The 27,902-nt window shown below is 43.4% G+C and overlaps 1 pseudogene; it reads right to left on the bottom strand.

The window, feature by feature from the left end:
- Positions 1-27,902, bottom strand: part of LOC126336107 (cytochrome P450 9e2-like) — a 107,520-nt pseudogene that overhangs the window by 55,944 nt on the left and 23,674 nt on the right.

Genomic DNA, 27,902 nt, shown 5'->3' with positions numbered 1-27,902 from the left:
TAACGTCGAGTATATATTTAAGTGTCAGGAAGTCGTTTCTGAAAGTATTTGTATGGAGTGTAGCCATGTATGGAAGTGAAACAAGGATAAATAGTTTAGACAAGAAGAAAATAGAAACTTTCGAAATGTGGTGCTACAGAAGAACGCTGAAGATTAGATAGGAACACCACATAACTAATGAGCAAGTATTGAATAGAATTGAGGAGAAGGGATCGCGTGGTAGGACATGTTCTGAGGCATCAAGGGATCACCAATTTAGTATTGGAGGGCAGCATGAAGGGTAAAAATCGTGGAGGGAGGCCAAGAGATGAATACACTAAGCAGATTCAGAAGGATGCAGGCTGTAGTAGGTACAGGGAGATGAAGAAGCTTGCACAGGATAGATTGGCACGCAGATCAGTCTCAAACCAGTCTCTGGACTGAAGACCACAACAACAACATGGTAATAATTTCAGAAACAAAGCCTTTGCTCAGTGATAAGGCCGTAATTTGACGTAAATAGCTTATAATCGTTTTGCTACGATTGGACTCTCCTGTCGACGATTTTTTTCCGTGTTTGCGTGTTAAATATGGGTTTTTAAAATTCAGGTTCTGAAAAACACGCTTTTTGTGTTTACTCCAACATTATTCGACACTCATGTATCACCTTCCGTATATCTCGATTTATTTCTGTAAAAAAATAAACCACTTCAGTGGTGGTTTTTCTATTTAGAACCTAAAAACTGTAGCATTTGCATTTTATTTTTTTGTTTCGATTGATCACCTGAAAATTACGTTAATTGTGGTATTTAATTTGTAGATGTCGGCTAGTTTTTATTCCTTTTTATCGTTTCATATAGCGTCATCTGCAAAGTAGTCGGAAGAATTTGCATAAGAGGTTGTTTATCTTGAAAATACCTTTTCACGAGTAATAGTTGTGTGTGCCTTCTACTAACGTTTCAGTTCAGTTGTCTCTCTTTGGGGTGTTTAGTTTTTCTATTGTAGGTATATACTTTTTTCCTCATATGTTAGATAAAAAACGAGGTCGGACAAAACACTTACGTCGCTACACGCATCGAGAGACGCTTATTACTGTGGCCGCTCGTTTGTTGGTTTTGTTTCTGTTCAATTTGGTGCTAGTTTCGACTGTTTGACGCAAGTTGTAGTGATGGCTGCTGAAGGAAAAATTATCTGACGTCTGTGCACGTGTGTGTAATCAGAGAGAGAGAGAGAGAGGGAGAGAGAGAGAGAGAGAGAGAGAGAGAGAGAGAGAGAGAGAGAGAGAGAGAGAGGGGGAGGAGGACGGAGAGAGAGAGAGAGAGAGAGAGAGAGAGAGAGAGAGAGAGAGAGAGAGATAGAGCTAGGGGTGGGGAGAGACTGAGAAGCGTCAGAAGTTTTTATCAATCGAGAATGCTTGATATACTCTTATTTCATTCGATGAAGTGTGTTTAATTCATCAAGTATTGGAAACTTTTTTTTGCACAGTGTCACGTCTGTTTTTAAAACATTATTTACGTGAAATTATAGGTTTTGATGTGCTATTTTTCGTCTATTGCAAGTTTTCCTTAGAGTAATTGCTTTCTTTGAGCATGTTGAGATCAGTCGTGGATTTCCTATATGAGGCAGTCTGGAACAGTGGAATGTGTACCGTTACTTTTTGAGGCTCTGAGGTATTCGGAATTCTTAGTATTAACATTCCTGTATGTTTCTCATATGTAGACAGACTGGCATGAACTACACCTTAGATGACAGAATCCATCTTTGATAAATTTATATGTGGAGGTTCAAAAATGGTTCAAATGGCTCTGAGCACTATGGGACTCAACTGCTGTGGTCATTAGTCCCCTAGAACTTAGAACTACTTAAACCTAACTAACCTAAGGACATCACACACATCCATGCCCGAGGCAGGATTCGAACCTGCGACCGTAGCAGTCGCACGGTTCCGGACTGCGCGCCTAGAACCGCGAGACCACCGCGGCCGGCTATATGTGGAGGCTTCGTTACTTTTTAGATTTTCTGTAACAAACTTGTTTGGGAGGAATGGTATTTGTAATCCTTATTTTTGCAGAATGTTCCCCAATTTGTGGACATTTTTGTTGTTGTTGTAATGTTCCTTGCAACGTGTTCCTGTTTCCTTTTGTCCAACACATGAAAAATGCAGGTTCGTCACTGGGTCCCAACCTCCGATGATCAAAGTTGATTCAAGGTGAGACAGGGTTTCGTTACACTAGTCACACCCTATTTACAACACAGTGTTGATTTACTTTTAGCAAGCACAGGTTAAATACTAAACCTATAACTTATAGTAAAACGGCTGAACGACGAGCTGATAACTGTTATATAACATCTCAAGAAAGTTGTGCATCGCCACGCGAAGTGTAAATGGTTGCGAAAACACACTTGACCTCTTAGCCACAAACAATCCAGAGCTGATAGAGAGCATCATGACTGATATAGGGATTAGTGATCACAAGGTCTTTGTAGCTAGGTTCAATACCGTTTCTTCCAAATCCACCAGAAACAAACCCAAAATAATTTTATTTAAAAAAGCGGATAAAGTGTCACTAGAAGCCTTCCTAAGAGACAATCTCCATTCCTTCCGAACTGACTATGCAAATGGAGACGAGATGTGGCTCAAATTCAAAGATATAGTAGCAACAGCAATTGAGAGATTCGTACCTCATAAATTGGTAAGAGATGGAATTGATCCCTCGTGGTACACAAAACAGGTCCGAATGCTGTTGCAGAGGCAACGGAAAAACCATGCGAAGTTCAGAAGAACGCGAAATCCCGAAGATTGGCTAAAATTTACAGACGCACGAAATTTGGTACGGACTTCAAAGCGAGATGCCTTTAATAGATTCCACAACGATACATTGTCTCGAAATTTGGTAGAAAATCCGAAGAATTTGTAAAGTACACAAGCGGCAAGACGCAGTCAATACCTACGCTGCGCAGTGCCGATGGTACTGTTACCGACGACTGTGCCGCTAAAGCGGAGTTATTGAACGCGGGTTTCCGAAATTCCTTCACCAGGGAAGACGAATGGAATATTCCAGAATTTGAAACACCAACAGCTGCTAGCATGAGTTTCTTAGAAGTAGATACCTTAGGGGTTGCGAAGCAACTCAAATCGCTTGATACGGGCAAGTCTTCAGGTCCAGATTGTATACCGATTAGGTTCCTTTCAGATTACGCTGATACTATAGCTCCCTACTTAGCACTCATATACAACCGCTCGCTCAACGATAGATCTGTACCTACAGATTGGAAAATTGCGCAGGTCGCACCAGTTTTTAAGAAGGGTAGTAGGAGTAATCCATGGAACTACAGACGTATATCATTGACGTCGATTTGCAGTAGGGTTTTGTAGTATATACTGTATTCAAACGTTATGAATCACCTCGAAGGGAAAGATCTATTGATAAGTAATCAGCATGCTTTCAGAAAACTTCGTTCTTGTGCAACGCAGCTAGCTCTTTATTCGCACGACGTAATGACCGCTATCGACAGGGGATCTCAAGTTGATTCCGTATTTCTGGATTTTCGGAAGGCTATTGACATCGTTCCTCACAAGCGACTTCTAATCATGCTGCGGGCCTATGGCGTATCGTCTCAGTTGTGCGACTGGATTCGTGATTTCCTGTCATGAAGGTCGCAGTTCGTAGTAATAGACGGGAAATCATCGAGGAAAACTGAATTGATATTAGGTGTTCCCCTGGGAAGCGTCCTGGGACCTCTGCTGTTCCTGATCTATATAAATGACCTGGGTGACAATCTGAGCAGTTCTCTTAGGTTGTTCGCAGATGATGTTGTAAAGCGATTTATAAAAGATTGCTGTATGGTGTGGCAGGTGGCAGTTGACGCTAAATAACGAAAAGTGTGAGGTGATCCACATGAGTTCCAAAAGAATTCGTTGGAATTCGATTACTCGATAAGTAGTACAATTCCCAAGGCTGTCAATTCAACTGAGTACCTGGGTGTTAAAATTACGAACAACTTCAGTTGGAAAGACCACATAGATAATACCTGTATTGTGGGGAAGGCGAGCCAAAGGTTGCGTTTCATTGGCAGGGCTCTTAGAAGATGCAACAAGTCCACTAAAGAGACGGCTTACACTACACTCGTTCGTCCTCTGGTAGAATATTGTTGCGCGGTGTGGGACCCTTACCAGGTGGGATTGACGGAGGACATCGAAAGGGTGCAAAAAAGGGCAGCTCGTTTTGTATTATCACGTAATAGGGGAGAGATTGTGGCAGATATGATACGCGAATTGGGATGGAAGTCATCAAAGCAAAGACGTTTTTCGGCGCGGCGAGATCTATTTACGAAATTTCAGTCACCAACTTTCTCTTCCGAATGCGAAAATATTTTGTTGAGCCCAACCTACATAAGTAGGAAAGATCATCAAAATAAAAATAAGAGAAATCAGAGATGGAACAGAAAGGTTTAGGTGTTCGTTTTCCCCGCGCGCTGGTCGGGAGTGGAATGGTAGAGAGATAGTATGATTGTGGTTCGATGAACCCTCTGCCAAGCACTTAAATGTGAATTGCAGAGTAATCGTGTAGATGTAGATAGTGAAACCTACCTGTTAATTCACAAGTATGAACGGAGACGTTTTGAGCGCTCACCACTCACTAGGAGTTAGGAAGAAGTGTTTTCGAGCGGTTTCGTATCAAGACTGGCACAGCGACTGTTCCTCCCGGCCAATCAGGGGCCGTATCTCCTTCCCTCCACACTATTTTAGCTTTTAATATCATTTTGCACTAGTAACTGCGGCTTAGAAAAATGATGACTTGGTGGAAACAGACCCTCTTTGCCTAAATGTCTTAAATATTTCGATTTTTCTTTGTAGTAAACAGGATGTATAAAATTTAAATCTAGGGCTGTGATTCGTCGATTTCGTTTCAATGCGGAGTCTAGTCTCTTCCGCGTGCAAGGCAGATGGACCGTTGCCTGTTTCATCGCGAGATGTCTGGTGCCATCTTGTCGGTGCAATTTGCAAAGGGCTGTTGTGTTTGTGCAGGCCCTCGCTAGTCAATCCAGCAGCATACGCCCACAAGTCAGTTTGCAATATCCCCACAGCACATGACAATAACTGGCTGTGTCCTTGTTTATTTTCTCTATGTATCAACTATCTGTTTTAACTTTTTTGCTTTTAATGTCCACTTGTCGCCTACCGGAATATTGACTTCTTGGGATACCGTGTATACTTTTCTACAAGCCCACATACTTTGTTCTTTTCGTCGTCAACCTTAAGGTTAGTTTGATGCAGCTGTCAAACTCCCGTTATATGTCAGCTTTCCTCTCCATTTTAGCATAAATGCTGCATCTCACATCATAATCCGCCTCATGTACCCCCACCTATCACACCATCTAACCTGAGAAGAAAGAGAATTTGCTGCCACCAGCAGCTGCCAGCTCATTAGGACATACCTATTATCTGAGTCAACAGTCTTCGCTCACGACATTCCAACCTCAGAACAGCTAGAAACCTGGTTAACCTAACTTCAGTCACCACGAAACTTTAGGGAAAGAATGGTGCAGTAATACTCTATAGATCGGTACACCTTTCTCCAAGGCAGCAACAAGCATGTGAGCTTGACCTACCCCAGGGGACATGGTGTACACTCAACAGGATCCCCAGACTAACCGTGGGAGATACAGTGACCTGGTGTACAGATGGGGGAACGGTATGACTGCATTATAGCTTCCCAAGGCAGACTGTCAGGCACACTGAGCAGAGTGCTTTGAAAATTCGTGTCTTGGAAACCGCTCGGACTTATTCGACGCTTTAGTCGATGTGATAAATTATGTAAATGATACGTTCATATACTTGCAAATTATATGCATATGTTATTTGTATTTATGAAGTGATGTGTAGTTGGCACGCAATTAATATTAATAATATGCGTGCCCAGCGATTCCTTTTTCCACCATTCCTTTAAATATAGCTTCCAACAACTATCCAGGTAAATGGGTCCCAGCATTCTATCTCTTCAGTTCATTATGTTCTGTATTGGTCTTCTTTATCGTTCCCCCATTGCACGACTTCATTTTCCATTAGCTGATTAATCCAGCTGATATTACACATCGACCGTTTCGCAACCAAACAGTGCATGTTTGAACACAGTTCTTGGCGAATCTTTTCTTCGTCTCAGGTTTTATATTTTTGGATTTTACCAGCTCTTTTATAGAAATGGGTTTTACCTTGTACAAAACGGCAGTTACATCTTTCTTGCATCTTTATCTGTTCCAGTAACAAGGCAGCAAAATTCGTCCACTTCGTCCAGTGTGTCTTGTGTAAGTTTAGCATTTAGTGATCCGGAATGTTCACCTTTTGTTCACATCATTACCTTAGAATTAGTTGCGTTTGCATGCATAAAATAGATGTTAGCTTAGACAAGTCCAATTTCATTAAGGATTTGACTTCATTGTTTTTAACTTTAGGCGACTAATGCTAAGTCATCGGTAAACCATATCGTGCCAGTTTTCAGTCTACATCTACATCTACATCCATATTCCGCAAGCCACCTGACGGTGTGTGGCGGAGGGTACTTTGAGTACCTCTATCGGTTCTCTCTTCTATTCCAGTCTCGTATTGTTCGTGAAAACAAAGATTGTCGTTATGCCACTGTGTGGGCTCTAATCTCTCTGATTTTATCCTCACGGTCTCTTCGCGAGAACTACGTAGGGGGGAGCAATATACTGCTTGATTCCTCGGTGAAGGAATGTTCTCGAAACTTCAACAAAAGCCCGTACCGAGCTACTGAGCGTCTCTCCTGCAAAGTCTTCCACTGGAGTTTATCTATCATCTTTCGCGATTACTAAATGATCCTGTAACGAAGCTAGCTGTTCTCCGTTGGATCTTTTCTATCAACCCTATCTGGTTCGGATCCCACACTGCTGAGCAATAGTGAAGCAGTAGGAGAACAAGTGTACTGTAACCTACTTCCTTTTTTTTCGGATTGCATTTCCTTAGGATTCTTCCAATGAATCTGAGTCTGGCATCTGCTTTACCGACGATCAACTTTATATGATCATTCCATTTTAAATCACTCCTAATGCGTACTCCCAGATAATTTATGGAATTAACTGCTTCCAGTTGCTGGCCTGTTATATTGTAGCTAAATGATAAAGGATCTTTCTTTCTATGTGTTCGCAGCACATTGCACTTGTCTACATTGAGATTCAATTGCGATTCCCTGCACCATGCGTCAATTCTTTGCAGATCCTCCTGCATTTCAGTACAATTTTCCATTGTTACAACCTCTCGATATACTAAAGCATCATCTGCAAAAAGTCTCAGTGAACTTCCGATGTTATCCACAAGGTCATCTATGTATATTGTGAATTTCTCGGTCCTACGACACTCCCCTGCGGCACACCTGAAATCACTCTTACTTCGGAACACTTCTCTCCATTGAGAATGACATGCTGCGTTCTGTTATCTAGGAACTCTTCAATCCAATTACACAATTGCTCTGATAGTCCATATGCTCTTACTTTGTTCATTAAACGACTGTGGGGAACTGTATCGAACGGCTTGCGGAAGTCAACTAACACGGCATATACCTGGTAACCGGTGTCTATGGCCCTCGGAGTCTCGTGGACGAATAGCGTGAGCTGGGTTTCACATGATCGTCTTTTTCGAAACCCATGCTGATTCCTACAGAGTAAATTTCTAGGCTCCAGAAAAGTCATTATACTCGAACATAATACGTGTTCCAAAACTCTACAGCTGATCGACGTTAGAGATATAGGTCTATAGTTCTGCACATCTGTTCGACTCCCTTCCTCTAAACGGGGATGACCTGTGCCCTTTTCCAATCCTTTGGAACGCTATGCTGTTCTGGAGACCTACGGTACACCCCTGCAAGAGGGGGGGGGGGGGGGCAAGTTCCTTCGCATAGTCTGTGTAAAATGGAAATGGTGTCCCATCAGGTCCAGCCCCCTTTCCTCTTTTGAGCAATTTTAATTGTTTTTTTTAATTGTTTTTCTATCCCTCTGTGGTCTATTTTGATATCTACCATTTTGTCATCTGTGCGACAATCTAGAGAGGGAACTACAGTGCAGTCTTCCTCTGTGAAACAGCTTTGGAAAAAGATATTTAGTATTTCGGCCTTTAGTCTGTCATCCTCTGTTTCAGTACCATTTTGGTCTCAGAGTGTCTGGACATTTGATCCACCTGCCGCTTTGACATAAGACCAAAATTTCTTACGATTTTCGGCGAAGTCAGTACATAGAAATTTACTTGAGAATTCATTGAAAGCCTCTCGCATAGCCCTCCTCACACTATATTTCGCTTCGCGTAATTTTTGTTTGTCTGCAACGCTTTGGCTATGTTTATGTTTGCTGTGAAGTTCCCTTTGCTTCCGCAGCAGTTTTCTAACTCGGTTGTTGTACCACGGTGGCTCTTTTCCACCTCTTACGATCTTGCTTGGCACATACTCATCTAATGCATATTGTACGATGGTTTTGAGCTTTGTCCACTGATCCTCAACACTATCTGTATTTGAGACAAAACTTTTGCGTTGAGTGGTCAAGTACTCTGAAATCCGCTTATTGTCACTTTTGCTAAACAGAAAAATCTTCCTACCTTTTTTAATATTTCTATTTACGGCTGAAATCATCGATGCAGTAACCGCTTTATGATTGCTGATTCCCTGTTCTGCGTTAACTGTTTCAAATAGTTCCTGTCTGTTTGTCACCAGAAGGTCTAGTATGTTATCGCTACTGCAGGTAGCTCGTATTTTGAGATCTATACTTCGCTAACTGCCTCTTCAAGTTAACCTCATGGTTGACAACGTACAGTCTCGCCTTCCACGACTGCTGATTTGGCCCTCTTTTATCAATCCCTTGGTACTGCGTACTCCAGTCTACTTTGCATGGTTTGACTTACATTTTATTCCCTGCAACTGATACTACACAACCTTAGAATGAAAAAAAATTACCCCGTTCGACATTATTAAAAGCCTTCTCTAAGTCTGTGAATGCGAAGTCACAAGTGTACGGCGAGCATTGCATGACACTTGCGAGTGTCAACGCGCGGCCCAAGCGCTCCAGGGAAGGACGGGCGTGTTCAGCCGATGATGCACGGTCTGGAGCACCACACCGCATTACCGATGACGTCGCCCAGCTGGCGGGTCCAGTCATCAGCCGAGCCGCCGAGTGGCAGCGGAAGCCAAAGTCCACCCGGAAAGGCTCTTCAGGGGCGAACGACTCACCTCGGACGACGACGTCCAGCGGCACGTGCGGACCTGGTCGGCATCGCAGCCCCGGGAATCTTATGAGACGGCCACTCACCGCCTTGTCTCACAGTGGGACAAGTACTTCTAACATACAGGTAATGGTTTCTGTAATTATGCCTCCGGCTCGTTTCTTTTTTGAACGTCCCTTATAACGAGAGGCTGCACAGCTACCAAAAACGTATTACGAAAAACCGCACATACCCGCCGAATAAATTGCAGCCTGGCAACTAACATAAAACAGGAAGATTGTGGGTGAAGTAAATTTTGTTTGTTTTCTTACATAACAAATGCATATAACGTAGGCTAGCAAATTTTGTATATCCACGTGACGCGTGCGTACGTCATAGGCTAGTACATTGAAACAGAGTCAAAGAGATTCCTCCACCATAAAACAAACTAAAATACCGTAAGTAAGGAAATCCAGGACTAAAACAGATGATGATGAAATCGATTTCCGTATTATGATGCATCATACAATATATATATATATATATATATATATATATATATATATATATATATATATATATATATATATATGACACATTATACAAACAGAAATCTATTTCATGATCATGTGGCCGGTCGTGGTGGCCGAGCGGTTCTAGGCGCTACAGTCTGGAACCGCGCGACCGCTACGGTCGCAGGTCCGAATCCTGCCTCGGGCATGGATGTGTGTGATGTCCTTAGGTTAGTTAGGTTTAATTAGTTCTAAGTTCTAGGGGACTGATGACCTCAGAAGTTAAGTCCCATAGTGCTCAGAGCCATTTGAACCATTATCATCTGACTACAAAAAATTTCACATATGCTCCTGACTACAATAATTTTTTCCCAACCCAGAACCTGTCTACGAGTATAAAGGCAAGGCTTCCGATCCACATTCTATACCAGTCAGATTCCTTTCAGACTATGCTGATACAATAGCCAGACTCAGCAATCACATACAACCCCTCGCTCGTAGAAAGATCCGCACCCAAAGACTGGAAAGTTGCACAGGTCACTCCAGTGCCCAAGAAATGAAACGGGAGTAATCTGCTGAGTTACAGACCCGTACCACTCAACGTCGATTTGCGCGGGGATTTTGGAACTTATACTGTGCTCGGACATGATGTTCTAGCACACGGCATTTCCCGATGCAAGCGAGAAATCAGTCGAAAAGTACCAACCAACCTATTGTTAACGAACTGTTTTTCGATCTAAAAAGCAATTCAAAATGTAACTAACTTAATTACAGACCACTGATGATGCTCTACCTCAACAAAGCGAAACGTATCTGGTGAAAAACACTCATTTTTGTAGTTGAAACGACGGATCAAAAATACCATCATAAATTATGAATCACTTCGAAGAAACGATTTATTGACAAACAGCCAACAAGGATTCAGAAACCATTGTCCTCCTGAAACACAACTAGCTCTTTATTGTCGCGAGGTAGTGATTGCTATCGACAGTGGACGTCAAATTGATTCCATATTTTTAGATGTCCAGAAGATTTTTGACACCATTCCTCACAAGCGGTTTCTAATTAAGTTTCCTGTCTATGGAGTCTCGTCTCAGTTTTGTGACTGGATACGTGATTTCCTGTCAGAAAGGTCACAGTTTGTGATAACTGACAGGAAGTTAGCAAGTGAAACGGAAGTAATATCTGACGTTCCTCAAGGAAGTCTTGTACGCTTCCTGTTGTTTCAGATCCGCATAAACGATATATGACACAATCTGAACAGTCGTCTTATACTTTTTGCAGATCCTGTAATTTACCTTCATGAAATGTCATCAGATGATGAGAAAGAATTGCCAAATTATGTAGATAAAACATGTCTACGGTGTAAAAAGCGGTACTTGACACTAGATGATGAAAAGTGTGAAGTTATCCACATGGGCACTAAAATCAATCCGCTAAATTTCAGTTACACGATTAATCACTGAAATCTAAAGGCTGTAAACACTACTGACACTGAACCGTCCGCGAGGCAGGCACTTCATTGCAGAGGAATCACGTAGATGTAGATCTTACGTTAGTTGACAAACTGTACTTGGCGGCGCCTGGTACGAGTGGGTTCTCATAATGTTTTGTTGGTAATTGTGCAGCCTGTGATGGTTGTGATACTAACGTCACATTTTTGTAACCATTTGCAGTTGCTTCTTTTACCTGTAATAATTAAAACTGAAGATGGTGTACAGCGCAGACTGAAACTGGTAGTCGGTAGTAAAAGAAGTGGTCCAGATGGTGTTTATTTATTGTAACAACAGAGATAACGGTTTCCTACGACACAGTGTCATTTATAAGAATAAAATAACATTGATGTAAGCAGCTAATCACGAAAAGAAATCACGAAGTAAAACATGCGTAATCTGTAGTTTATTGTACACGGAATACCCTTTTGTACCAATGTGTTCCTCTTACCTTTCAACGAAAACAGCATCCGCCGCAACATTGGATTATGTTTACTGTTGCCGAAAAGCACAAAGTGGTCTGTGAAGTGGTCAAACTCTTTAACAGTGACAGTCCGTATGATTTCAGGGTCTCTTATCATTACTAGTGGCACAGAAAACAGGAAGAATCCTCCGTAGGCGTGAGATCCGAGTTTCTGGTACAGCTGGATGACGATGTCGTGCATGGACAACTTGCGAACGCCAGCGGCAGCATGTTCCCCACGAAAGGCAGCGGCCGCAGGAACGGCGCCGCCCGCCGCGCAAAGTGTCTGCTCCAGCGGTGCCACCACACCACCACCACCACCACCACCACCACCAACAGCACCACCAGCAGCGTCCACCAGTCAAGCGACATCCTCTGCAGAAAGCAGACGCATGCCGAGCGATTTGTGAGAATAATCTGGCAATATGATCAAAGAATGATTCACTAGAGACAAGATCATCATTATCAGTAATTGGACATCGGTTGCTGGATAAAGGCCTCCAGCAGATTTTCTCATGTATTTTCACCTACAAGTGAATATGATACTATTGCATATTTTTTAATGTCATTAGGCTGGTCGAGGGATAACGTCTTTAGCTACGAATCCAAACGACGCGGGTCTTAGGTTCGAGAACCACCCGGGTAGCCGCTCGTGTTAACCTGAGCGCTTCTGGCAAGGGCAGGCATGCCAGCGCCGGGTATTTTTGCTCTCTATAAGGTTTTCCCGCTGCTGCTTACTGTCCCAGTGACGATTGGTTTTTGCATTAACTGGTCGTTAAAGAACCGAGTAAAAGAAAACACGTCAAACAGCCGTAAACGCTCTAAAGAAACCTCAATATTAATGGATTATAATCAGTAACATCACTGCACTAATTATTCATGAAGAATTATTTGGCCACATGTTTGAACTATAAATGACATGATGAAAATTTTTGTCATGGATCTGGACAGAAACCCAGCAGACGTAGCGACTACTAACTAAAATACACTTTCGCACCTGCTCGTTACTTGATCAAGGCAACGATCATGAATGCTGACTAGCCGTAAAAAGGCGTGAAATATAAAGGTTTTCACCAGTATTACTTAACATATATGAACTTCAAAAGAGATGAAATTATTTCTGCTACATCAAAACCATTATCGCCCTGTTAACTAACTATGAAAGATGTTTAATATATTTTCCTTCACAAGTGATCAAGTATGCATGTGCTGAAAATAGAAAAGCTATGATTTAAAATGTTGTGACGGGATTTTCTACGTAGCACATTATCGGATTGTTAACTAAGTAAAATCAGATGTTAGAAGTCCAATTTATTTACCAGCAGCGAGCTGTATCAATATGAGATGAGTGTGCAATTTGTTTTGCTTGCCCGAGAATCGAACCCGGCACGTAAAATAATTTTTATGACTTACGGTTTCTTTCGCACTACTTCCCACGAAAAAATCCTGCATGGAGCAATCAATTGGAGAAGTGACATTGATGCAGAAACTGCCTCGTATCACACACTAATACCCGGCTTGCGAGATGTAGATGAAACACTGTGTTATTCCCAGCTTATGAGATGTCTTTCTTGATGTTCGTGTCTTGTAATCAGTGTTATATTGTGGTTTCATCTGTTTTATTCTGTGTCAGCAGTAGTGTGAAAGATACCGTAAGTCATAAAAATTATTTTCACATATTTAATACCGACAAGAATATTATTTGCTTATTCTGTTAACGGCGTCAGATGGTACTACAGAACCTAATCGCTCCTGGAGGATAACTTTTTTTAGTTAGCAGTTCTTATAAGACATAATAACAAAAAATGCGACGACAGCTACTTAAAAGGAGGGCCCCGTAAATTATTCCCCCGATATTTATATCTGATGTTCAAGTTGCAATCGGTAGATAATTGGCCTTTACGTTTGTCAATTCAGGTCCCCGTCAAAGTAGCAGCAACCGGCGCTAACGCCAACGGCGGCCCTGTCACATCTGTGTTTAGCGAGCTTCTCCTGTGGTTACAAGCTGAAGAGACTTTTCGAGATAGCAGGTGTCTTCTGCCTGTCACCAGACTAATGGAGAATTGGCAACATTCCTGCATACATTTGGCAGCAATGTGGCCTTCGAATTAATCATCTTATTATGCAGTTCTTCTTCTTGTGTCTCCGTGCTTGCTAAGAAAATGGGATGAGAAGTTCAGCCTTATGCAAGACACCTATTTTGTTTCGTTTCACCCATACATGTTTCAGCACTTTTGTGCTATGGTCAGTGGGTTCTATTTTTATTTTTAACTGTAAAGTTGTTGTTAACAAATGAACATTTGTGTTGTTTACAATATTATGTAGAAGTGGCATTTATAACTTAATTGGCGAAAAGTATGTATAAGCATTAGTTAGGTACTATTTTATAAGCCAAGCATAGTTTCGAATTACTTCCTGGACTTATGCAAAAGTTTCCTTCTAAATTCACTTTCTAATATACACTCCTGGAAATTGAAATAAGAACACCGTGAATTCATTGTCCCAGGAAGGGGAAACTTTATTGACACATTCCTGGGGTCAGATACATCACATGATCACACTGACAGAACCACAGGCACATAAACACAGGCAACAGAGCATGCACAATGTCGGCACTAGTACAGTGTATATCCACCTTTCGCAGCAATGCACGCTGCTATTCTCCCATGGAGACGATCGTAGAGATGCTGGATGTAGTCCTGTGGAACGGCTTGCCATGCCATTTCCACCTGGCGCCTCAGTTGGACCAGCGTTCGTGCTGGACTTGCAGACCGCGTGAGACGACGCTTCATCCAGTCCCAAACATGCTCAATGGGGGACAGATCCGGAGATCTTGCTGGCCAGGGTAGTTGACTTACACCTTCTAGAGCACGGTGGGTGGCACGGGATACATGCGGACGTGCATTGTCCTGTTGGAACAGCAAGTTCCCTTGCCGGTCTAGGAATGGAAGAACGATGGGTTCGATGACGGTTTGGATGTACCGTGCACTATTCAGTGTCCCCTCGACGATCACCAGAGGTGTACGGCCAGTGTAGGAGATCGCTCCCCACACCATGATGCCGGGTGTTGGTCCTGTGTGCCTCGGTCGTATGCAGTCCTGATTGTGGCGCTCACCTGCACGGTGCCAAACACGCATATGACCATCATTGGCATCAAGGCAGAAGCGACTCTCATCGCTGAAGACGACACGTCTCCATTCGTCCCTCCATTCACGCCTGTCGCGACACCACTGGAGGCGGGCTGTACGATGTTGGGGCGTGAGCGGGAGACGGCCTAACGGTGTGCGGGACCGTAGCCCAGCTTCATGGAGACGGTTGCGAATGGTCCTCGCCGATACCCCAGGAGCAACAGTGTCCCTAATTTGCTGGGAAGTGGCGGTGCGGTCCCCTACGGCACTGCGTAGGATCCTACGGTCTTGGCGTGCATCCGTGCGTCGCTGCGGTCCGGTCCCAGGACGACAGGCACGTGCACCTTCCGCCGACCACTGGCGACAACATCGATGTACTGTGGAGACCTCACGCCCCACGTGTTGAGCAATTCGGCGGTACGTCCACCCGGCCTCCCGCAAGCCCACTATACGCCCTCGCTCAAAGTCCGTCAACTGCACATACGGTTCACGTCCACGCTATCGCGGCATGCTACCAGTGTTAAAGACTGCGATGGAGCTCCGTATGCCACGGCAAACTGGCTGACACTGACGGCGGCGGTGCACAAATGCTGCGCAGCTAGCGCCATTCTGATCATTGCTTGTACAGCCCTCTCGCAGTGTCCGGAGCAAGTATGGTGGGTCTGACACACCGATGTCAATGTGTTCTTTTTTCATTTCCAGGACTGTATAATCATTTTCATGAAATATCCGAAATGATTCTCCCTTAGAGGATGATACAGAAGGTTTCAAATGAATAATTTTCAACAAAAACTGCAGCTGGTTTCGCTATTTACGTCGCTGTTTAGCTGACGAATCTACGCTTGAGGCGACGAGGAGGCAAGGTTTATTGCGGATTGCTGCTGGCATGGGGGTAAAAGTGTTTGGACATGAAATTACAAACTGTGCTTGCTGTTGGTTCAAATACTGGTGAGGACATTTCTTCTCCCTCCTCTGTAAAATAGAATCTCGAAGGCAGGTCAACACTCAGTAAAGACATTGAATGAAAACCTACCTCTATTCTCTAGCCTGTGGATGTACAAACATAACCTTCACAGAATTGCACACATGTTAATACTTTTTTTCTGCTTCTGTCAATGACATTGGCTCAAGTGTGCCACTGAATGTTTTTTTAACTTTTTCTTGCTAATTACTAACGATTTGGGGTATTTTGCCTTAAGAAGGCAGACTTTTTTGTACCGTTATCATGATAAGTTGTAATCAGTTTTTATGACTATATGGCATACTGCGTATGGTCTTTCCATTAGTTTATTAAACACGACACACAAAAATGAGGGAGATATTAATCAGAAGCAATGTAACTCCCATATGATTCACAACAGTCTGACCAAGTCATCTCTAAACTATACATTTTGATTTTAACCGCAGAAATTTACATCCCTCCATTTTGAATAGTGTTTTACCTCCAGATTTCACATATTACGTGCATTGTTGCTAAGCGCAAATAATTAAAGAAAGGCAACACGATTTCTACTTTCAAACAAAGGTTTCAGCAATTAACTTAATTTAAATGTGATTAACGACGAACTGGAGGTTTACGACATTAAATCGAAAAGTATTCCCTATATATGAAAGGAACTACATAATTACTATATTTGAGCAGATGGCTCTAAAAATGACCAAAGAGCATATACCTTTCCTTCAGTCAAATGCGTAGTAGCGGCATAATGAAGATAATAAAAGCAATCATGACAGCAATCATCAGATTATCTGGTAACCTCACACGTTGCAGTTGTACTTCTCGAACTAAAACATTTGTTGCGATAGAAAAAAATACACATTGTTACCAAATGAGAGCCAGGAAGACTAGAATTGTCCTTATATCACGCAGTCATGAGATTAGAATAATACATGCATTAGCACTAGCAGGTAATTAACCAGTTAATCGAGAGTTCCGGATCTTTTTACAGCTTCTAGGCGCATTGTTGGACACAACAACACAATTAGGTCTTTGCAACCTGGGAGTTGCAGTAGTCTGTTGGGTTGATCGTAGTTTGATAATTGCGGCGTATAGGTTCGATTGTCACTCATGGCGTCCATTTTTAACATTCACGGAAAGATCTAATTCACCTATGGTAACGCCAAGTCCAGAATGTTAGGTCGCACAGTGGTTCAGAATCTGCTTTAAACACAATATCCCTTCACTACTAACAGCGTCAGAGCCTGTTTAAATGGCGCCATAACAAAGGCGGCAGCCGCCGAAGGCACAAACTCCGTCGCCAGTAAACTAGCACTAAAAGTTTATTTCATTTAATTTAGGAATGGTTATTTCGATCAAAGTGTTCATATTTAATATGAACTTGAGACGTTGCAACTTTCGGTCCTCTACTGGAATTCGAATTCGGATCTCGAGGAATGGAACGTATATGGGTTGCAATTCTGGTCCAGCACAAACAAATTCATAATTTCATTTTACGCCCTAGCACATGCACACTAATCTACCACCGAAAAAAATAATTTGCATAAATAATGTCTGTTCACGAATAGTCAACAATAACGTTAGGTACTGTTATTTCTAGTGAAACATGCGAGCATCTTGCTACTCGTCAGCAAGCAATTGATACTTAACGTCTATTTATGGATGACAAACAGCGACAGTATGCACTGGGTTCGATTCCCAGGGAAGCAAAACAAATTGTACCCTCATCTCATATTGATACAGCTCGCTGCTGGTAAATAAATTCGATTTTAACATCTGATTTTACTCAGTTAACAATCCGATAACGTGCTACGTAGAAAATCACAACATTTTAAATCATAGCTTTTCAATTTTCAGCACATGCATACTTGGTCACTTGTGAAGGAAAGTACACTCCTGGAAATCGAAAAAAGAACACATAGACACCGGTGTGTCAGACCCACCATACTTGCTCCGGACACTGCGAGAGGGCTGTACAAGCAATGATCACACGCACGGCACAGCGGACACACCAGGAACCGCGGTGTTGGCCTTCGAATGGGGCTAGCTGCGCAGCATTTGTGCACGGCCGCCGTCAGTGTCAGCCAGTTTGCCGTGGCATACGGAGCTCCATCGCAGTCTTTAACACTGGTCGCATGCCGCGACAGCGTGGACGTGAACCGTATGTGCAGTTGACGGACTTTGAGCGAGGGCGTATAGTGGGCATGCGGGAGGCCGGGTGGACGTACCGCCGAATTGCTCAACACGTGGGGCGTGAGGTCTCCACAGTACATCGATGTTGTCGCCAGTGGTCGGCGGAAGCTGCACGTGCCCTTCGACCTGGGACCGGACCGCAGCGACGCACGGATGCACGCCAAGACCGTAGGATCCTACGCAGTGCCGTAGGGGACCGCACAGCCACTTCCCAGCAAATTAGGGACACTGTTGCTCCTGGGGTATCGGCGAGGACCATTCGCAACCGTCTCCATGAAGATGGGCTACGGTCCCGCACACCGTTAGGCCGTCTTCCGCTCGCGCCCCAACATCGTACAGCCCGCCTCCAGTGGTGTCGCGACTGGCGTGAATGGAGGGACGAATGGAGACGTGTCGTCTTCAGCGATGAGAGTCTCTTCTGTCTTGGTGCCAATGATGGTCGTATGCGTGTTTGGCACCGTGCAGGTGAGCGCCACAATCAGGACTGCATACGACCGAGGCACACAGGACCAACACCCGGCATCATGGTGTGGGGAGCGATCTCCTACACTGGCCGTACACCTCTGGTGATCGTCGAGGGGACACTGAATAGTGCACGGTACATCCAAACCGTCATCGAACCCATCGTTCTACCATTCCTAGACCGGCAAGCGAACTTGCTGTTCCAACAGGACAATGCACGTCCGCATGTATCCCGTGCCACCCAACGTGCTCTAGAAGGTGTAAGTCAACTACCCTGTAAGTCAGCAAGATCTCCGAATCTGTCCCCCATTGAGCATGTTTGGGACTGAATGAAGCGTCGTCTCACGCGGTCTGCAAGTCCAGCACGATCGCTGGTCCAACTGAGGCGCCAAGTGGAAATGGCATGGCAAGCCGTTCCACAGGACTACATCCAGCATCTCTACGATCATCTCCATGGGAGAATAGCAGCCTGCATTGCTGCGAAAGGTGGATATACACTGTACTAGTGCCGACATTGTGCATGCTCTGTTGCCTGTGTCTTTGTGCCTGTGGTTCTGTCAGTGTGATCATGTGATGTATCTGACCCCAGGAATGCGTCAATAAAGTTTCCCCTTCCTGGGACAATGAATTCACGGTGTTCTTATTTTAATTTCCAAGAGTGTATATTAAACGTCTTTCATAGTTAGTTAACAGGGCCATAATGGTTTTGATGTAGCAGAAATAATTTCGTCATCTCTTTTCAAGTTCACATATGTTAAGCAATACTGGTGAAAACCTTTATATTTCACGCCTCTTTACGGCTAGTCAGCATTCATGATTGTTGCCTTGATCAAGTAACGAGCAGGTGCGAAAGTGTATTTTAGTTAGTAGTCGCTACGTCTGCTGGGTTTTTGTCCAGATCCATAACAAAAAATTCATCATGTCTTTTATAGTTAAATCATGTGGCCAGATAATTCTTCATGAATAATTAGTGCAGTGATGATACTGATTATAATCCATTAATGTTGAAGTTTCTTTAGAGCATTCACCGCTATTTGTCGTGTTTTTTTAAGAAGGTCCCTTAACGACCAGTTAACGCAAAAACCAATCGTCACTGTGACATTTAGCTGGAGTGGGAAAAATACTTCAAACTGTCATAGACCTTTATTAGTACTGACATTGTCTCAGAAATCTTGTTCATTCAAATATTTACTTTGTTGCTACATAGTTTATGTGCATAGTCAATTGTTTCAGATTGTAATGAGATGGTAATACTTTTGAAAATAATTGTTACCTGTACAAGCGTTAGGGACTAACTCATCTCTAATTAAGAGTTTTTCAAGTTTTTACAGTATCATGGAGTGATGTTACATCGCACTGATTGCCTGAAAGAACAGTGTTGTCTAGTGGCCTCTCGTGGTATCCCGCTAGACAGCTATGTTATGTTGGTTGCGTGCAAATCAGGCGGATCACAATCCAGGTCGTTCGGATACTTTTGCGCATGATAGTACAGTCGGAAGAAGACTGGGATCCGGACGGCCACGTGTCACTACCGAGGGCGAAGACCATCGTGTTCGGCGTGGGGCTCTGAATCTGCGAACTGCTTCTGCAGCAGCAGCTTGAGCTGCAGTTGGCACCAGAGCGACAGAACGAACTGTTACAGATCGGTTACTTCGAGAATAGCTCCGAGCCAGACGCCTTATAGCGTGCATTTATCGACCCCAAACCACCACCGTTTGCAACTTCAGTGATGGCGAGGGAGTGTTCATTGGAGGGCAGGGTGGAGATCTGTTGTATTTTGCTCATGAAAGCCGATTCTATCTCTGCGTCAGAGTGCCCCTGAGAGCTACAACACCAAGAAGAATCGCTTCTCGGCTTTTGACAAGATCAATATGTAGGTTTTTTGTTTTAAAAAAAATTGTACGAAAGGAAAATAATATATTTATTAGTCTCAAACATTACAATAATAAAACATAATATCTCCTTGAACATTACAATCATTACCCAAGGAACCACCACTCTTACACCATAGATATACAGACTCAGAACTTTCAAGTTTACGACACACATGACTTCTGAAAACTAGTGGTTCATCACTAGACAGATAACTTCCTCCATATGCTTTATTAGACTGATGTACAATATTAAAAGTCTTCCAAGCAATTACATCACGAGTTGGAAAGGAATCCAAGGAACTCTTCTTAGCATCACTAGATCGAACAAAGGCAATAGTAATCCAACCATTACCCGTTCCTTGCACTGACATAGCCAAACTAAATCTTGCAACAAAACCCATCCACTTGTGGGCACCAGAAAGTATAGAAGCCTCGTCGGTAGCTTTTGGAGAAAGATTGACACTTTAACAAGCTTTAAAAACAGAGGGCCTAAAGCGCCTTCTAACATAACGACGACGAGGCATCGTGCGGCTGCTCGTGCGGCTGCAGGCTGACTGACGTCATCTTCCAGAAGCGATTCTTCTTGGTGTTGTAAGAAGAAGGTCAGTTGACGGCCTGCACACAATCTGTCTGCGTGGTTGATACACTGAGCTACGCCTCGAGTTATGGTCTGGGGTGCGATTCCGTATGACAGCAGGAGAACTATCTCGGTTATCCCACGCACCATGACTGCAAAATTGTACATTAGTTTGGTGATTCGACCTCTAGAGCTGCCATTCACGGACAGAATACAAGGGGGTGTTTTCCAACAAGATAACGCTTGCCGCAGACCACTGCTGTAACCCAACGTGCTCTACAGAGTGTCTATGTGTTCCCTCAGCTTGCTCGATCACCAGATCTTTCTCCAATCGAGAATATAAGGGACATCATTGGACAAAAACTTCAGCTTGAGCCACAAAGAGCATGAACCGTTCCTTTATCGACCGACCAAGTGCGACAGGCGAGGAACTGCATCCCACGAACCGACATCCGGAATCTGTACAGTACTATGCATGCTTCCATTCAACAGCCTGGAGTTTACACCGGTTAGTGATGTATCAGCATTGGGTATTTCCAATGGTTTACCTCTCGCTTACATTAACCTCTGATCTTGCAATGTTAATCACATAGGTATGTTAACTATTCAAATGTATTCCCGAAATTTAATTACTCTACATTAATCATTTTTTGGAGTTGGGACTTTTTTCCGTCAATGTAGTTTTCGAACTGTGTTCATGCTCCTTCTCTTTATGTACGTAACCTGAGTGTAATTTTCAGGTGGTACTACACTCTTTATAGGTAAACATCGAACTGTTTGGGTGGAACAAAATATGGTGTAGGGTTCCAAACCACAATTCTTCTAATACCAATTTTATTCTTCAAATTTACTACAGTAAATGTGTGCAGCCGTCGTATTGTAATGAAATCTTAATTCTTGGCCTCCTTTTGCTGTCGTGCTCCTCATACTCCTTTGCTGCTGCTCTCCACTCTGGTCCGTCGTATGCATTGTCCCTCATCTCTGCATATCGATTGCGACAAATTTGCATTTTATTCTGCTTACTGTTGTCTAGCCTTTTACCACCACCCACCCACACACACACACACACACACACACACACACACACACACACACACACTTTCCTTCATCACCGAAATGACTATTCCCTCAAGTCTCAGGATGTGTCCCTTCAACTGATCCCTTCCCTTATTTAAGTTGCCCCATAGATTTTTTTTTTCCTTTCCGAGTCGATTAATTACTTCTTCGTTAGTTATCCGATATGTGCATCTGATGTGCATTAATCATCTGTACAACTAAATCTTGCAATGCGGTATTCGTTTTATGCCTGTGTTGCTCACCGTCCGCATTCCACTTCTGTACAATGCTCCTCTCAAAAGAATACTTTCAGGAAAGACTTCCTAACACTTGAGTTATTTTAGACGTTAACGTGTTTCCATTGTTCAGATACGCTTTTATTGCCATAGTCAGTCTGTAGTACGCATGCTACCCCGCCATCGCTAATTATTGTAACCCCCAAAACAGTTGAACTCGTTTACTGTTTTCAGTTTCTAATTTCATAGATCCCTCAGCATCACGCGATTTAATTAGTAGCCTAACCCAATAATGATTAATATGTCAATGAACTAAGAACACTCTGATGATTTCACAAATTTTCTGAAACATGTTTAGACAAGAAAAATGACATAAAAAGTTGTCGTTTGCGTAAACATGTGGAAACCAATACCATAATAAGTTAGAATAAGAATACACTCAGAACAAATGTCATACGAGTTGCAGGGAGACGATGCACCCGGCTATCTTCATTGCGAGTGACTGATGCCTGTGTCGACAAGTTCATCTAGCTACAGAATTGAGATAAAAATAGACCCGAATGTCTACTTGCTGGCCATTAGCAAAAGTTCATTATGAGCTACAGAAAGGGTTGATGGGTGAAGCGGTGAACCGCCTAAATTCGATAATGAAGGTACATGCTGACAAAGATAACTGGTGTGCTTCAAGAAATTACCTTGAAACTCTCTGAGTAACAGACCTTGCCTTGGTATTCATTCCAATTATGTACTAGTCTCATCTTCTCGTTCATAGCCTCTCTGTCCTCCTCCAGTCCCCTCTCTGTCCACCACCTCCACCTCCTTCTCTCTCTGTCCATCTACTCCTCACACCTCTGTCCATTCTCTCCTACCTCCTCATCTATCTTCTCCTGCTCCTCTCTAATTCCATCTTCTCCTCCCCTCACTTTTTCCGTCTTCTCCTCCCACCTCTCTCTGTGTATCACTTCCTCTCCCGCTCTCTGCTCAACTCCTCCTCTCCCCTCTCTCTGCCGCCCCTCCCCCCCAACCCTATCTGTCCATTTCACCCATTCCCGTCTCTGTCTGTCTCTTCGTTTCCCTTTCCATCTCCGCATTATCACACTCACCCCAATACGAGGCTGGTAGTTTTTACCCTCCCCCCCTCCCCTCCCTGAGAATTTATTTCTCAGATCTTAAGTAAGTGTGTATAATTTGGTTGAAATAGTTCTGTGGATCTCGGACAAGCCATTTTAGCCATGGCTTCACTCACGTACGCATATATCAAATATATTCCACGTATTTTAACACACTTCATATGTAAACGTACACATATTTCACATGTACCTCCAGCGAATTTGGCCCTGCAGTTTCATTTTCACTCAACTCTACTGAACTGTATGCCGTAAAAATGATATAGCTTGCAGGTACATCATGTGGTATATGTGAATACTATACGTGAAATGTATTCTGAGTAGAGCCGGTAGTAAGGAAGTAATAAATGAAAACGTCGTCCATGATACAGCAGTTTCTCATGCACCTCAGTGTCTATGACGTCATATTTCCTGCACTAAGTGCCGTATACTGATATAATTTTGCTGGTACTTTTAGTACTACATGTGTCGGTTAGACCGTCAGCGAGAGCGCACCGCGAGTTCCTGCTACTAATAAAGCCAGTACACCGTTCGTTTGTTACATATTTTTACGAACTTCAAACAGGAGCTAGTGCAGTAATGAAAAGGAACTGTGATTGCTGTGCACAGATGCGAGATGAGTTGGCCACCCAGATCCAGGCTGCGATGGCTTCTGTAACACAGCTTGAGGTTGCTGCCAGGGGGCGTCGCTGTGGGGGATCGAACGCGGGGATGCGAGGGACATAGAGCACCTCTCCGATCGGTCCACTGCTGTGACTGCCCTGGATGCTGCCTGCACTGTGGTTGACCCCTCACCCGTGCACGAGTGGGAGATCTTTCCAAAGTCTGGCAGGCAGCGAAAAACTTTCAGAGGGGCCAATTGTAGGGCCTCCCGAGTTCGTTTGATGAACAGGTGTCGGGCGTTATCTGTGGCTGACCATGTCTCTGAGCCGGATGGAGTAGTCCACCCAGTTCCAGAGGAAGCTTCTCGGTCCGAAAGGTCTGGGCATTCACAGAGGGTGGGTTTGCTGGTAGTTGGGAGCTCCAATGTTAGGCGTGTAATGGGGCCACTTGGGAACAGGGCTGCCATAGAGGGGAAGGAAGCCAATGTGCACTCAGTGTGCATTCTGCGGAGGAGTCATTCCTGATGTGTAAAGGGTGCTTCTGGATGCCATGAAGAGCACAGGATGCAGCCAACTGCACGTGGTGGGTCATGCCAGTACCAATGACATGTGTCGCTTTGGATCAGAGCAGTTTCTGTCTGGTTTCGGGCGGCTAGCGGATTGCCAGTCTTGCTTCCGAGATTAAGGCGGAGCTCACCATCTGCAGAATCGTCGATAGAACCGACTGAGGTCCTTTGGTGCAGAGCCGAGTGGAGGGTCTGAATCAGAGGCTCAGGCGGTTCTGTGACCGTGTAGGCTGCAGATTCCTTGACCTGCGCCATCTGGTGGTGGGTTTCCCGGTTCCGCTTAGTAGGTCAGGAGTCCATTACACACAGGAGGCAGCTACACGGGTTCTTGTGTGGAAGGGACTGAGCGGTTTTTTGGGTTAGAGGGTCTCAGGGAACCACAGAATGGGAGTCCAGCTAAGCGTGGGCAGGTAAAACACAGTAAGGTAGTTGTAGAAACGATTGGTATTGTACTTGTAAATTGACGTAGCTGTGTTGGGAAAGAACCAGGGCTCCAAGCCCTAACAGAAAGCACTGAAGCACAAATACTTATAGGTACAGGGAGCTGGCTAAAGCCAGAAATATGTTCAGCTGAAATTTTTTCAAACGATCTAACAGTGTTCAGAAAAGATAGATTAAATACATTTGGTGGTGCAGTATTTATTGATGTCAGAGGCAGTTTGCCTTGTAGCGAAATTGAAGTAGATAGTTCGTGTGGAACAGTCGTACATAAGGCACACCAGTGGCAAGACACAAGCAATACCTTCACTGCGCGATAACAACGGTGAAGTCACACATGGCAGTGCCACTAAAGCAGAGTCAATAAACATGATCTTCTGAAACTCCTTCACCAAAGAAGACGAAGTAAATATTCCTGAATTCAAATCAAGAACAACTGCCAAGATGAGAAACATAAAAGTAGATATTCTTGGTGTAACAAAGCAACTTAAATCACTTAATAAAGGCAAGATCTTCCGGTCAGGATTGTATACCAGTCAGGTTCCTCTCAGAGTATGCTGATAAAATAGCTCCATATTTACCAGTTACATACAACCACTCGCTCACAGAAAGATCCGTACCTAAAGACTGGGGCGGCCGGAGTTGCCGAGCCGTTCTAGGCGCTGCAGTCTGGAACCGCGCGACCGCTACGGTCGCAGGTTCGAATCCTGCCTCCGGCATGGATGTGTGTGATGTCCTTAGGTTAGTTAGGTTTAAGTAGTTCTAAGTTCTAGGGGACAGATGACCTCAGAAGTTAAGTCCCATAGTGTTCACAGCCATTTGAACCTAAAGACTGGAAAATTGCTCAAGTCACACCATTACCCAAAAAGCGAAGTAGGAGTAATCCGCTTAATTACAGGCCTATATAACTTAGGTCGATTTGCAATAGGGTTTTGGAACATATACTGTATTCGAACATTATGAAGTTCTTCAAAGAAAACGATTTATTGACACATAGTAAGCATGGATTCAGAAAATATCGTTCTTGTGAAACACAACTAGCTCTTTATACTCATGAAGTAATAAATCCTATCGGCAGAGGATGTTAAATTGATTCCATATTTTTAGATTTCCAGAATTCTTTCGACACCCTTCCTCACAAGCATCTTCTAACCAAACTGCATGCCTACGCCTCATTCGTGATTTCCTGTGAGAAGCGTCACAGTTCGTAGTAACAGACGGAAAACCATCGAGTAAAACGTATGTATTATCCGTCGTTCCCCAGGGAAGTGTTATAGGCCCTCTATCGTTCCTGATCTATATTAACGACATAGGAGACACTTTGAGTAGCCGTCTTAGATTGTTTGCAGATGATTCAGTCATTTATCGTCTTGTAAAGTCATCAGATGATCAAAACGTCTCGCAAAATGATTTAGAGAAGATATCTCTACGGTGCGAAAAGTGACAATTGACCCCGAATAAAGAAAAGTGTGAAGTTATTCACATGCGTACTACAGGAAATCAGTTAAATTTCGATTACGCGATAAGTCACACAAATCTGAAGGCTGTAAATTCAGCTAAATACTCAGGGATAACAATTACAAGTAACCTAAATTGAAACGATCACGTAGATAATATTGTGGGTAGAGCAAACCAAAGAGTGCGATTCATTGGCAGAACACTTAGAAGGTGCAACAGGTCTACTAAAGAGACTGCTTATATCACGCTTGTCCACCCTATTCTGGAGTATTGCTGTGCGGTGTGGGATCCGCATCAGGTGGGACTAACGGATGACATCGAAAAAGTACAAAGAAGGGCAGCTCGTTTTTTGTTATGGCGAAATAGGGGAGATAGTGTCACAGACATGATACATGAATTGGAGTGGCAATATTTAAAACAAGGGCGTTTTTCGATGCGGCAGGATCTTCTCGCGAAATTTCAATCACCGGTTTTCTCCTCCGATTTCGAAAACCTTCTGTTGGCAGGGAGAATTGATTTTCAAGATAAAATAAGAGAAATCAGGGGTCGCACAGAAACATTCAAGTGCTCTTTTTTCCTGCGTGCCGTTCGAGAGTGGAACGGTAGCGAGACAGCTTGAAGGTGGTTCATTGAACCCTCTGCCAGGCACTTTATTGTGATTAGCAGAGTAATCACGTAGATGTAGAAATAGATGAATAGTATCCGAAAAATGTGTCGTGAATACAGTTAGCAGTAATAAATAAGTAATAAATTAAAATGTCATGAGGCAGGTTTATTGTTTGAAATGTGGCAAATGTTCATATTTTCCCTTTTATCATTTTGTGAAGGTTTGAAATTATGTGTTAAGTTTGTTGCAAGTCTCTGTGTGCTCTCATTGTCAAATAGTGGATTACTGAAGTATAGGTATTCACACGGCGAATTCCACACTGCCTTTTCACTCCCCCCACTATACTTTGATAGGTTGGTGGTTCTTACCGCACAGTGATACTTAACAGATAGCATGTGATATGTGTACCATGTTTAGTTGAAACCGGTCTAGTGGTTTATGAGAAGACGTGTAACCTAGATATACACCAAGAAAAAAATACCATTTCAGAAAAACTGGATAAGAGAAAGATCTTCAGAAGTGAGTAAGTCAATAACACGTTGGTCCACCTTTGGTCTTCATGGAAACAGTTATTCGACTTAGAGTTCTTAAGTATCCTCCTGAGAGACATCGTGCTACATCCTGTCCAACTGGAGCATTGGAATTTTGTACGATAGCCCTCAGGGCATCCAACAACTCTGTTAATCAATGCCAAGTCGAATAAATGCTTCCATAAGGGCCAGAGATGGACCAATGCGTTACTGAGTTGCTGAATTTGTGAAACACATACTCTTGAATATATTATCAAATTGTTCTTAAATTGTAATCATTTGTTTGTCTGTATATGTACATCACATCTACCCATTTCCGTCCCATTCAAATAATTCCTTCGTATGCGTCTGTCTTAGAGTGTACATATATACACACATACATGCGTACACACGTTATTGTAATACTTATGGACTACCATCTTACAACAAAATTGTGAAAAT

The sequence above is a fragment of the Schistocerca gregaria genome, chromosome 2 (genome assembly GCF_023897955.1).
Source record: "Schistocerca gregaria isolate iqSchGreg1 chromosome 2, iqSchGreg1.2, whole genome shotgun sequence".
In the NCBI taxonomy this organism is placed as follows: Eukaryota; Metazoa; Arthropoda; class Insecta; order Orthoptera; family Acrididae; genus Schistocerca; species Schistocerca gregaria.
Note: the sequence above shows the minus strand (reverse complement) of the source record. Positions and strands in the feature narration are given on the sequence as shown.